The sequence below is a fragment of the Cuculus canorus genome, chromosome 3 (genome assembly GCF_017976375.1).
Source record: "Cuculus canorus isolate bCucCan1 chromosome 3, bCucCan1.pri, whole genome shotgun sequence".
NCBI lineage: Eukaryota > Metazoa > Chordata > Aves > Cuculiformes > Cuculidae > Cuculus > Cuculus canorus.
Window position 1 is genome coordinate 81,501,172 of NC_071403.1, and position 13,588 is coordinate 81,514,759.

The following is a 13,588-nucleotide window of genomic DNA, read 5'->3' on the forward strand; positions in this document are numbered from 1 at the left end:
CCTGTCTTGGCTTCTTTTTCTTGACTATGTCTCAGAAAAAAATTGTGGCAATTTCTGTTAATTATCCCGGGAAATTCATAACAGTGACTGACATACTCAAGAAGGCAAGTTGTAGTACAGTGTGAATTGCAACTATGCAAGTCTTAATCCTCAGATTACTTTCTCAGTTTTAGTCTATAACAGGTCTAGTATTTTATATATATATATAAAAATATATATAAAATATATATGAACTAAAATACCACATATTATGCATATGTATGCACCCAGGCAGTATATTTTCCTTGTAGAAATAGTTTTGTGCACATAGCTTCTTGCCAAACAGCCTTCCTAATATTTAATGTATCTCTGTGTCTCAGTCTGTCAGTTTAACTCAGCACAAAACTCATTTGCGGAAGACCTGTTTGCTAGGTAAAATGTCTGAGTAACTGCTTTGACTCTGTGCTGGGGACATTAGTCACGGAGAGTGGCTGCCTGTGGAGAAGGAGAAAGAAAAACCTAGCATACAACAGATTTTTAGGAGCCTGGTCTCCTAGCTTTAATCATATTCTAACATTCAGTACAGGCACATCTTTGGGGATTTTTTCAAGTCTAGATCTTACTCTAGAGGTCAGTAATCTTTGAATCTTAGCCTTGACTGGAGAAATAGTTCACCTTCATTCTGATTATTAGGAATGGAAGCTCTATTTCATAGCAGCCATGGGAATTCTGTTTAGTGGTGTCCATTGGTAAAAGTGTACAGCCGAGAAGTACAAAATAGAAGATCTTCTGCTGTACTAATTCTGAGTTGATTTGGGATGACAGAACCTATTCCAGGCCAACAGTCATCCTAAGGTTTCCATGGAGATTAATAATATCAGAGGAGCAACATCTGAGTGCGGCTTGCTAGGAAGCAAGGCTATAATGTTATCATGGAGAAGTGAAATCTTTCCCTTTTTGTTAACTCATAGAATAGTGAAGCACATTTTTTCAGTGGACTGAAATTTGCTTTTGATTTCTGCTGAACATGAGGTGAATTAATGCTTTTGCAGTGTGGTGGTTTTCCTGTGGTTTACCTCAGTGCTGTAAGTGATGATTTCCATACCATCTCATATACTATCTGTTTTAGCTTTTTTGCTGTTGTCTTTACTTGCGTATTTTGTGTATGCTCATGTTACCTTACTAAACTCTCTGGCATTTGCTGTCTGCAATGAATTGCCTTATGTTAAAGGTGATGCTCAGGTTCCCCTGTGAGTATATTTGCAATGCATGAGCGTCAAACTTAGAGTCAAGTACAGCTCCACTGAGTTTTCTGAAACTTAGGAGCTGTCAGGAAGGACAGTACACATAAAGAGTGGAGAAGTGGCAAACTATTAAAGTTTAACAGAGGCATGATTTAAAGCTAAAATTTGACACGTGAGAATTTGAAAAATGTTAACCATTGCTTGCAGTTTTATAAAGATTAAAATACCACTCTACTGTGGAGGAATTATCGTAGAATCATAGAATCATTTGGTTGGAAAAGACCTTTGAGATCATCAAGTCCAACCATACCTATTCAACTACCAAACCATATCCCTGAGTACCCCATCTACCTATCTTTTAAATACCTCCAGGGATGGTGACTCATCTGCTTACCTGGGCAGCCTGTTCCAGCACCTGATAACCCTCTCTTGGTGAAGAATTTTTTCCTAATGTCAAATCTGAACCTCCTTTGGCACAACTTGAGGGCATTTCCTCCCATCCTGTCACTTGGGAGAAGAGACCAACCCCCAACTTGCTCCAGCTTCCTTTCAGGTAGTTGTAGACAGTGATGAAGTCTCCCCTCAGCCTCCTCTTCTCAAGGCTAGACAACCTCAGTTCCCTCAGCTGCTCCTCGTAAGACTCCAGCCCCTTCACCAGCTTTTTTTTCTCTTCTTTGGATGCTTTCTCTTCTCAATGTCCTTCTTGTAGTGAGGGGCCCAAAACTGAACACAGTATTTTAGTTGCGGCCTCACCAATGCAGAGAACAGGGGCAGAATCAGTTCCCTGATTCTGCTGGCCGTGCTGTTTCTGATACAAGCCAAGATGCCATTGGCCTTCTTGGCCACTTGGGCACACTACTGGCTCACATTCAGACAGCTTTCAACCACCATCCCCAGGCCTATCTCTGCCAGAGGTTTTCCAGGCACTCTTCCTCGAGCCTGTAGTGCTTCATGGGGTTGTTTTGTCCCAAGTGCAGGACCCGGCACTTGGCCTTGTTAAACCTCATCCCATTGGCCTCAGCCCATCAATCAAGCCTGTTCAGATCACTCTGTAGAGTCTCCCTACCCCCCAGCAGATTGATACTTTTACCCAGTTTAGTGTTATCCATGAGCTTACTAAGGATATACTCAATCACACAGAATCACAGAATCACACAGAATCACAAGGTTGGAAAGGACCCATTGGATCATCGAGTCCAACCATTCCTAACACTCCCTAAACCATGTCCCTCAGCACTTCATCAACCTGTTCCTTAAACACCTCCAGGGAAGGTGATTCGACCACCTCCCTGGGCAGCCTGTTCCAGTACCCAATGACTCTTACTGTGAAGAATTTTTTTCTGATATCCAACCTGAACCTCCCCTGACGGAGCTTCAGGCCATTCCCTCTTGTCCTGTCCCCTGTCACTTGGGAGAAGAGGCCAGCTCCCTCCTCTCCACAACCTCCTTTCAGGTAGTTGTAGAGAGTAATAAGGTCTAGATCATTGATAAGGATGTTGAACAGGACTGGACCCAGCACTGAGCCCTGGCGGACACCGCTTGTGACCAGCCTCCAGTTGGAATTAACTCCATTCACCATCACTCTTTGGGCCCGGCCATCCAGCCAGTTTTTTACCCAGCAGAGGGTGCATCTGTCTAGGCCAGTGGCAGCCAGTTTCTCAAGCAGAATACTACAAGAAATGGTATCAAAGGCTGTACTAGAGTCCAAGTACACTATATCCACAGCCTTCCCTTGTCCATTAAGATTACTAATAAGGAGCTGAATGTGTTAGAATCCAGGTTTTTTTGCAAAGGAGGCAGGATTAGGAGATCGTAAAGTGCTTTGATTCCACTGAAATTTTGTAGGTTTTTTGCGATTGCTGAATGGGAAGCATTGCTGCAATTTGCAAGCAGTGCTGTTCCCTATTTACCTAGTATTTTTTTTAATTTTCAATTCAACATCTACAATTTTGCAGTGCTTTATTTGAGGGGTTCTTGCAAAGTCAAGTTTACCAAAACAGAAGTCAATAAGCAGTTCTTAAATTTGGCCAGTTTTTCAGGTTTGAACAGAAAGTGAGGAGAAGGAAAAAAGACTTGTTCAAGGTAAGAAAAATGCAGAAGGAAGTCTTAAGTTTTTATGCTTAACATCAGTTATTTTTTATTATTAAGCCCCTTGTTGCTTCTCTAACATTGCCTTTAGAAAGGTGCTTATATGCACATGTACTGAAGAACAGTCAGAATAGTGGTACTGTTATAAACCATGTCAAATTTCTGCTTTGCCTGTTTCTCTTAGAAGATTATTAAACAGAGAACAGTCTTTTCTGGAGTACCAACTATTCTTCAGTCACTGTACTTAGCTCTTCTTTCTTAACTGTAATCGTAACAGAAACATCGTTTGTGTAGAGGGAAGCACCAGACTCTGTAAACTTGCTTTTGTGACTTGCATGAATTATCAAAATGTACCCATATTTTAGAGCATTTTAATTTTTAGAAAGCAAGATGCCAAAGCACTTCTGAGCTCAGATCGTTTTATGTCTGAGTTCAGCATAAAAGGGATTCTTTTTACCCCAGGCCAGTTTCTAAATTCCTGAAATGCAAAGCTTACGCGGCAAGAGAATGGGCTGCTCTTGTGCAGATCAACTGACAGTTCCTCACGAAAATCAGGACAAGTTAATACATTCCACATGTTCTCTGCCCCAGTTTCTCAAATTGATTATTTTGAAAATCTAAGTAAGCCTATCTCCATTTTGCAGGAAATGTTTGATGCCATTAGGCAGCAATGCTATTGAAAAGAACAAAGCTGGAACAGCTTTTGAGAATATCCTCTGAGAAATGGCCAATCACTATACAAGAGATATGAACAGGACTGTTTGTTCTCACTGGGTGCAGAGCACTTGAAAATTCATGCACTTCACTCATGAGCCTAAAAAGGAATGTAATTTTTTTAAGCCTTAAATATTGAGCCATTTTGAAAATTTGTATGTGTAATAAAATCTGTCTCCATATATGTAATACAAATATATCCTATATGGCTCTTTAACATAAATGCAGTTGTACGTGTCTGACCATTACCTGGAGCGCTGAAGCTTTTGAGTATTACTTAACAAAAGGGGACAATCTGTTATGGTATTATGTCCTATCAAACATTACAGTCTTTATTGCAGCTCTGGGCTTAGTGAGTTAGTGAGTTTCATACTTGGATAGCAGGAGTTATCTCAATGTGGGAAGTGAAGTCTAGGTGTAACATCTATGGCCTGCACTCTGGTTATTTCCTACGAGAGATAAAGGTTTAATGAAATGTTCCTTATTCTCTAAGAGTGTTAAGGCACCTTTGTGTCCGTTAAATAGATGGCGAAAGTGCAGAGTAGAGGAAAGTTATGGAGAAGATTATTGTTACATATGTTTTCAAGCACACTCCTTCAGGAGAATAATTTTTCACGTCTACTGAGTCACGTAGATGGTTGCATAATAGATTGGCGTTTTATATTCAAGCTTCCTCCCATCCGTGTAAATTTCTCCCTTCAAACAATGCCTTTTGACTTGGTTCTGTTACTAGCATACCATGTTTGGCAATGTTTTGGTATGCTGAGTTTAGTTGATCAAATATAAAGTTTACTTAACCAAATATAAAGTAATGTCCTGACTAATACAGAGATAGGAATCACTAAGCTTACAGCAGAGCATTGAATCTTTTGAAATATTGCTGTTTCTTTTGCTGTAAAAAAAGAACTGTCAGATGTCTGTTTCTACCCCCTTTATCTTCTGACCTTTCACCTTTTCTCTTCTCATTTCCCATCATGCCAGTAGCTTTGGCAATGATAGAGCCTTTGGTACATACTGACCTCTGCTGGTGGACTGTTTGCTAGTGGGAGGCACCACACCTATTGGGAACAAATGATCTTGAAGCGAAAAAGAAGAAAAGAGGGGAAAACCTCTGCCTAGGCTATATTTAGCAAATCCTTCAGTGCTTCTTGTTGCTTTTGAAAACTTATTTCCCTTGTCCCCTAAGAAGCAACAGAAAGCTTTTTTTGTACAGTAACTTCACAAAACTGGTACTGTAAAGGCAGATGCATGAAGTGCAAACTAAAAAGGAACATCCAACCATATGCCTTAAACTGTAGCTGTGCCAAACCCTGGTTAGCAGGAATAAGGAGAGGCTCTAATTGTATAAGAATGAGAGCTAGAACTTAATGTTGAGTGTCTCACAGTTTGCAGTATGAGGCTCATAATTCATATTTTACTTTAGAAGCATGACTGTTGTGCCCTTCAAGTCCAGCATTTATACATGGAATTGGATGTTTGTAAGTGCACACTCTGCAAATAGCTGCATGACTGACTCCTTGTTTACCCTCAGCATGACTTTTGCAGGTGCAGCCAACACACAAACATTTTTTCCCACGCTCTTCAGCCATCCCATCATTTTCGAACAGGCCCCTGAAAGTTTATATCTGAGACTCCAAGAATTTTTTTAATTCAGCTTTGCTATACCACCATAATACTCTGTTTGCTGCACAAGTGTTCACTTTTAGGATTAAGTAATTCACTTAGTCCAAGATTTTCATGCTGCCTACATCTTAAAGAATGCCAAAAACTAATAAGTCAGCAGTTCTTTGCATATGCTTAAGAAAGAAGTATTTTTAATTAAGTATTGTTTGATTTGTGTTTTGTTGAAGTAGCATAAAAACCCCAGACATTCCTGTATTTTCTTCAGTTTACAAAAATTACTGTTACGCTTTTGCAGAGGTAAAACCCCATGAAGTAAGTTTAAAAGTTATCTTTTATAATTTATTCCATATTAAGAGCCTTGATGGTGCTCTAAAGTGTGCAGAATGAAAGTTTCTGACTCTTACAGTTTGTACTCAATAAGGTAGTCAGAGTGATGTTGGGTCAGTGATGTCCATAGAAAATCATCCAAGTCTGACAAATTTTTAGACTTTAAAAGAGTGCTCCTTGTATACTTAGAATTTTACACCTAAATTCTCTGAAGATTTTGAATCAGTGAGCAGTGAGCATGCTATGGCCTCTCCCTCTGTTTTTTTATGTTCATTGTGCTAATGTCGGGGTGGGAAAATAACTCTTATGTTTCAGCTATAGAACTGCCTAGGGTGACACAGAACCTACAGTCAAATTGGAAATCAAAACAGGGGTTTACCTGAATCTTGGTGGGCACTGCCTTGTGAGAGCAGCCTCCTTGCCTGATAAGCGGGTTTTAGATGGCTCCTGAAAGATGAAAGTGTGGGAGCAGAAGCTGCAGAAAGGAGATGGGGGGATGAAAGTACGATAATAAGTGAGAAGAAGTAGTGAGAGGGGTATGAGTCTGGAAAGGGAGGCAAAGTGGCTCGAATAACAGTAGATGAACCTGCTAATTCAGTGAAACAGGGAGCCTGTGCAGAGCTGGGAAATACTGGAACATAGGAGAGAACAAGCAGAAAAGGGAGATGGTTTTGAGGGGCATGTGGAAGGCACAGAAAGAGCACCAGGAGTTTGCACATATGGAGCTTGGGAAAAGGAGAGGAGAGCTGTCTTATCTGGCGATGTTTGATAATAAGGAATGAAAGTCAGTTTCAGTCAAGTCAAAATTGTGGTTTATCATAGAAGAATCGCAGCAGCTAAGACAGTACGTTCTTCTGTGCCTCTGTTGTTGTTGCTCTAGAGAACTGCCACCTTCAATCCTGAGGACTGTGAGATGTGGCTGCAAGTGTTGTCAGAAAGATCAGCAGCAGATCAAGGGCAAAACAAGCTCCAATATAATCTGTATTTAGCTTCAACTTTGCTATTTCTATTTCAGCCTTAAAAATATGGCTTCAGTGTCCAAAGCTTGTCTGTTCCCTTTACAGCTATTCTTAGTTGAAGTTACTGGATATAATCTGTAAACTTCACCTCACCTAAAGTGCTATACTGGCTTTATCAATGTATCTCATGCAGATAATTTGAAACCTTAAAAACTGGTAGAAATATGGAGCATTTCTTCCTTCTGCAAAGTAAGTTTTTTATTTCTATATAGACTTCTCTTTTTTTTTTTTTTTTTTGAAGTCTATGGGAAAACAGTGAAGAGAACAGTAGAGCCACATGAGGGAATTCCATATTTATTTTTGGCACTTAATTTCCATGAAGAGGAGGTTCCTGTTGACGCAGGATGTTTTCTTTAATTTTTTTTTTCCAACTCGCAAATGTTATGGAAGCATTAAAAGTTAGTTCCTTGTTGTCAAGATTCCCAAATAGATCTTTGAATAGTAGATTAGATGTAATATTTGTGTGACTTTGAAAACAGCTTTTGGACTGGTGTTTCATAAGCAGGATATGAAGCTGTGTCATCAGAAAGAGTATTACTTCTGAAATGAATGTTGCATGTACAGAATTGATCAGCTTATGGACAGATAGCATACCACTGTGATTGAAGGGCTGTGAGCAGAATATTAGTAGTATAGAAACAAAGGTACGTGCAGTTATAACTGTTCTCCTTCACCATGTAAAATATGGTTCATTGTAGCTAAGGTCTTGCGCTTGATGTATGATTTTACCATTGCAAACCTCAGGAGGAGATGCCCTAAAACTGGAGAATTAGAGCTTGGGACGATGAAACGTCATATACAGGAAAGTTAATTGTATTTCAAAATAAAGACCTCACCTGCATCATCTGAAAATCCGTAGAGATATAATTTACCACCTGCAGGAATTACTCCAAAATACTAAGGAAAATTGACTGAAGAAATGCTTTCACTTCAATCTCGCATTTCTTTTAAAAGAAAATATCAAAGCAACAAACAGAGTGTAAGAGGTCCTTTGGATTACAAGTTCACTTTTGTCTTTTCTAGTTGGTAGTTACGTTAGCAAAGTTGAGCCAAGTGGTGGTGGTAGTGAGAGAGGAGGAGGGGTGTTAAAATGCACTATCCTTTTGAATGCAAAACTTCTTCGGGGTTATCTGTTTTGGTGTGAGGCCACTGCAAGGTAAGTGTTCTGCTGCTGAGGCCCAGGCACAGGTCTGTGTACACACTGTTGATCACTTTCTTTCAGCTCTGCTAGCAGAGATGCTCTTTGCTGTTGGGGTGTAAATTGTTCCTGAGAATGAGGCTGTCCTGACTAAGCAGTACTTGTGCCTAATAATTCTGAATTCATGGAACCATAAAATGGCTTGGGACCTTTAAAAGTCATTTAGTCCAGCTCCCCTACAGTTAGCAGGGACGTCTTCAACTACATCAATTTGTTTGGAGCTGTGTCCAACCTGATCTTGAACGTTTCCAGGGATGGTACATCTGCCACCTCTCAGAGCAAGCTGTTCCAGTGTTTCACCACTCTCACAGTAAAAAAATGTCTTTCTAGCCTTAATCTACTGAACCTGCCCTCTTTTAGTTCAAAACCATTACCCCTTCTCCCGTCGCAACAGGCCATACTAAAAAGTATGTCCCCATCTTTCTTACAAGCCCTCATTAAGAACTGAAAGCCTGCAATAAGGTCTCCCCAGAGCCTTCTCTTATCCAAGCTGAACAACCCCAACTCTCTTAGACTTTCCTTACAGGAGAGTTGTTCCATGCCTATGATCGTTTTTGTGGCCCCAGAATTGTTCAGCTAGGTGTTGCTGTTCCTTAATGAATAAGCGGAGAAGTATGTGGTATTTCCAAGGGTTATAACAACATGTATAGAGGCTCTGTGTTTCTCCATAGACCCTAAAACGGGGCTCTTCTTGAGTTCAGTTTTGACTGCCTTGGTACTCCTTGTGATCACAATCACAAAGATAGTTGAATAAACTCAAAACCAATGCTTATTTTCCTCCAGGGAAATTGAAATGAAAGTTGGATTTATTGCTTCTTTTGATCTAACTTTTTACAGTCCACTTAAGTGGGAGTCTGATTAGACTTTCTGTGAGGAAATTACGTATTTAACTATAAGACTGCAGATGTAGCTGTTTTCAGAAACCTGTCCACCCATCCTTGTACAGCTTAAACTGGCGTTTCTTGCTTCAGAGGGCAGACTAGCTAGCCATTTGGGCCAAGCTGTGTTGCCTCTTAAAGATTATACTCCTGGAATTCTTTTAAATACTATTCTGCACAGAGTCCATGCAAATTACCTAATTACCAGGCTCTGCTTAGGCTTCTATGAGTGCTGAATAGTGGAACAGAATGATTTAATTTCTCTAACATATTCTCGTGGTGCTTTTGCATGCAGAATGTGTTGCTCTAAAGCATCCCTTGATACTAGATTCTTGGCAGTGTTCCAGAAGGAGTTCAAGTCAAAAAACGTTCAGCATAATTCAAGGATTGGTAAACCTAGACTTGTCACCTTCCCTGCGTCGTGTAGTTTTACAGTCTGTAATATGGGCTTTCCTCATAGTAGAGAGATGATCTTATTTAAGTGCTTAAACTGTGAATCGGGGAGTGTAACTGGCACTGGTTATGCATGTGATACTCTCTTGGGAGAGTAATTAAACTGAGGTGAAGTGATCATATGAATCTTAATTTTTGCAAATTCATTATGCATAAAGGAGAGACTATATTCAGTGCTCAGTTACATTAGTGTGTTTATCTTCATTGTGATTCAGTTTTGCACTGTGCTTGCTCTGAAACACGCTGCTGTCAGACAGTAGGAGCATACTTTAATTTCCCATTGAAATTCTTGCAAAAAAGTTTGTATGTAGGGTACAGGAACATTTTTACTGACTGAGTGTAAATTAAATCACAAGAGGCTTTGGGATGTGGCTAGATTTAAGATAACTGGAAAAGTAGTTTGGTCAAGAGATTTGGTTTCTCCTCAGTAATTGTGTCCGAATCCTAGAAACACTCTCACTGTGTGCTAGTTCATTAATTTTATTGCAGCTATCAAGTAAACTTAAATATAGGTGTAAACACTGGCAAGCATTAGCCAGCAAGTTCTACTAATTGAAGCATGCTGATGCCGTTGAAGATTCCTTTAACTGTAGCTGCCTTCTTTAACTGTCTACCATTTAAAAAAAAGAAAAAAATGCATTAGGCCTTGAGTGGGAAGGAGCAGTGTCTACTCATTATTTGTAGTAAGACTTGGCAATCAAGAGGAAGTTGTAGATCAGCTTGTTATATGTTGTTGGTTGCCTTTCTGTGATCTTATTACAGTGTTTCAATGACCAGAGCTATCACAATTTCAGATTGAGAATGTTGATTTCATTTTCATTGTAATTAATAGTTACACAAAAATAGTAAACATAGAACAAAAGTATGTATTGCAAGTTCAGAAGATCAGTGTTTTGTATGTGTTTCTTTGTTTAGTAGAGGTTACCTTTGTTGTGTCTTTAAAAAAATCGTGGATTACATCTCCCTTTCAGTTTATTTCAACAACATCAATCTCATAAATGTCAACATAAGCAGAATACTCCCCCTGAAAACACAAGAGTAGTTGCTAAATGGAAGTAGCTGTGATGTGTTGCTAACTCCTGGTATTTGTAGATCACAGCATTGACGCCATAGCTGGACCTTGCTGATCCCATCTTTGCTTAGATGGGATTACATGTAGGTCTGTCTTGAAGAGCTCATATATTCTCATTCTTCCTTAATTCCTTGCATCTTTTTAATTCAGACTGGAGCTGGTAAATCTCATGCAAGTATTAGAATTTGTTTCAGTGACTGAGACATAATAATAAGGATTGTATGGAAAACTGCTTTGTTCCCTACTTTCATTTTTTTTTTTTTTAAGCAGCTAAAAGCAGCAGTCTGGCAGTAGGCTAAAATGAAGTGTATTTTGCAGCCCCTAAAAAACTTTTACCATTTGTCTCTCAAGCTTGTAATAGCTTATATTTTAAGCAAAATATCCCCAGCCATGTTACATAAGCTGGGAAGTTGGCCTTCCAAGATCACTTCTGTCCACTGGCCCAGCATGTGCTGATATCTTAGCAGTCACAGCATGTGTGTTTTGTCATTTCTGATGAAGCCTGAACATCTGAATTCCTGATTGTAGGTCATACTGGAAATCAGTATTTTTAATTACCACTTGTATTTCAGGGAGGGAAGTCATTTAAAGTGTCATGAACTTGCCAGAATTCTTAAATTAATACCTGCTGCTGGGTTTTTAAAGAGCCTGAAGGGAACATAGCTTCTCTAGATGTCTTAAAGAAATTGAGACGGCTTAATGCAAGTCCGGTACTAAACCTAACAATCACGCTTTGGGGTTTTTTAGTTTTGTTTTGGATTGTGTTGTTTTATTGTAGTCCTCCCCATGAGTTCTCAATGAATGGTAATTACTGGAGTTTGTGTGCTTCTTAATTCATTATGGTAACCAAATTCTCAGAAGGATTTGTTGGATTACCCAGTGTTGGGCACAGGACAACAAGAAGTGAGGTCTCTCTGGGAACAGAGAAAGGAGAGAAATGGTGTGGTTTAAGGATAAGAAAAGAGGAAAGATTGAATGAACTGGGCTTATTTAACCTAGTAATAGTTAATCCTTCATATTCAGATTGCCAGTTGGATTTTTGATTGCGCCCAGTCATCAGTTAGAAAAAGTGATAGAAGTTTATCAAGTCCAAGTGCCACTCTTTGTTGAGATTAACAATGCTTGTGTGTGCTCTGAGATTGCTAAGGGACAATACTGGTTAAGTAGCAGTAAACATTCACTAAGCAGCTCTGTTCCTTGCCTCTTTTCAGCCTCTTATACCTCTACAGCATGATATAAGTGAGAGGCAGGACCAGCCAGCAGTGCACCTATTCAGAAATGAATTTTAGACAGAAGCTGAAAAACTTAATTGCAAGTGTTTCTGTGTTTTGTTTTGGTTTTTTTTTTTTAAAAAATGTCATTTAAAAAAGGCATGTAATTTAAGAAAAAACCTACCAGGCTTTCTGAAAGTGGGTTAGTCATTTGCCATTAAATATACTCTTATAAGTAGTGTACCACCTTATTTTGCCCCCTTTTTTTTTTTGAAAGTTTCCCTTTCTTGAACCTTGCCTCATAACCATTCATATCCTTAATAGCCATTAGATGCAAAACTCTACTAATCCATTGGATATCAGCTTTACACTTGTTTTACTGATGTCTTGTATGGGAGAATAAGTGGTAATTTCTCACTCCGCACCAAAGGTGATGTTCTCAAAATATCTAAAGACCTCTCTGAGACATGCTGGTGGTTGTATAGTGCAGCAAACATTTGACATATATCTGCAAATGCATACAGACAGTGTCCAGTTTTGGTACCTCCCTCCATGCTGCGACGTAAGTTGCAGGTTATCACACTTGTCCAGATATCTGTTGTACTTTGGGACAGTGCCAGTGGAATCTGCAGGTCTCTCCTGCACATACATGACCAAAGCTCTCAGAGGAATGTTTTTGTGTTCCATCTGGAGCTCTTGTAGGCAGACTTGATAAATTGCATTAGACAGGTAAAAGTACCTTTCCTTCCATGAACAGTATGGAAGTGTATATCAGGAATGCCACTTTCTGATTGCCTGCCTGTTTGTCTCCCAGCAAAGATTTGATCTGGGTCTGGGGCTCCAGAGGATTGTTCATTTTTGAATGCTAAGCTCTGATAAGATGTCAGCGCTCTAGAACAAAAGCAAAGATATGAAAAATTAATCCAGTATCTTACCCTGAGTATTATGAGGTATTGTCTGCTGTGGTTTTGTGCTTTCTGCAACGTACTTCCTAGTTTCCAGATGATTTTTTTGTTTTGGTATTTTTTTAGAAAAAAATAATATTGTTGTCTTTGTAAGCTATGCAGCAGATGAAGCTGCCTGTCCTAAACGCTGTGTGAGGTAAGCACGTTGTCAACTGTCTCTCAGTCACCCTTAACATTAGATCATTTTATCAGTTTAATAAGTTTAGACAAGATCACACTGTCTGAAAATGATCATTGGAAAATTGATCATTGACTAACCATTGATTTTAAATACTCAGTAGATTTCTGCAAAGAGAAGAGGGAAAATCTATGTACCGTGGAGTCTAGGGTAAAAAATATGGGAGTCTTTGAAATGAAGATTATTTAAACTAGGATAAAATTTTCCAGGTTATCACATAGTGAAGCACTTGAATAGGTTGCCTGTGGAGCTCTGAAAGTGTTTGTGTGAACTTTAGTCCTGTCTATCAGAAGGGAATGGGTTTGACCCTTCGAAGGGCTGGATGATGGATGACTTTTCTGAGTCTCCTGCAGTACAAGGATTTAATGTTTTTGTTGTTGGCTTGGCATTTTTTTTTTTTAATGACGAGGTATTGAAATGTAAACTTTCTTCTAAAGATATATGTAGAAGATGTGCATTTCTGCCAGTTTAGTATTGCAGAATTTACTGGCTTTCTATCTGACAAGGTGCACACACGCCTTTTAAAAGCATCTTTCATCAAGCCAATGACATTATTTAATTTAACAGAAGGTGTTGAAGTTGTTCTACATTAACATTCAGAGAACTGCAAAATTGCTTGAAATCAGATATTTACTGCCT

At 39.2% G+C, this 13,588-nt stretch overlaps 1 protein-coding gene across 5 annotated transcripts in view; it reads left to right on the forward strand.

Moving 5' to 3' along the window:
- The window catches only part of PLCB4 (phospholipase C beta 4), a 205,358-nt gene that overhangs the window by 80,719 nt on the left and 111,051 nt on the right, over positions 1–13,588 (forward strand). The gene's annotated exons all lie outside the window — the stretch shown is intronic.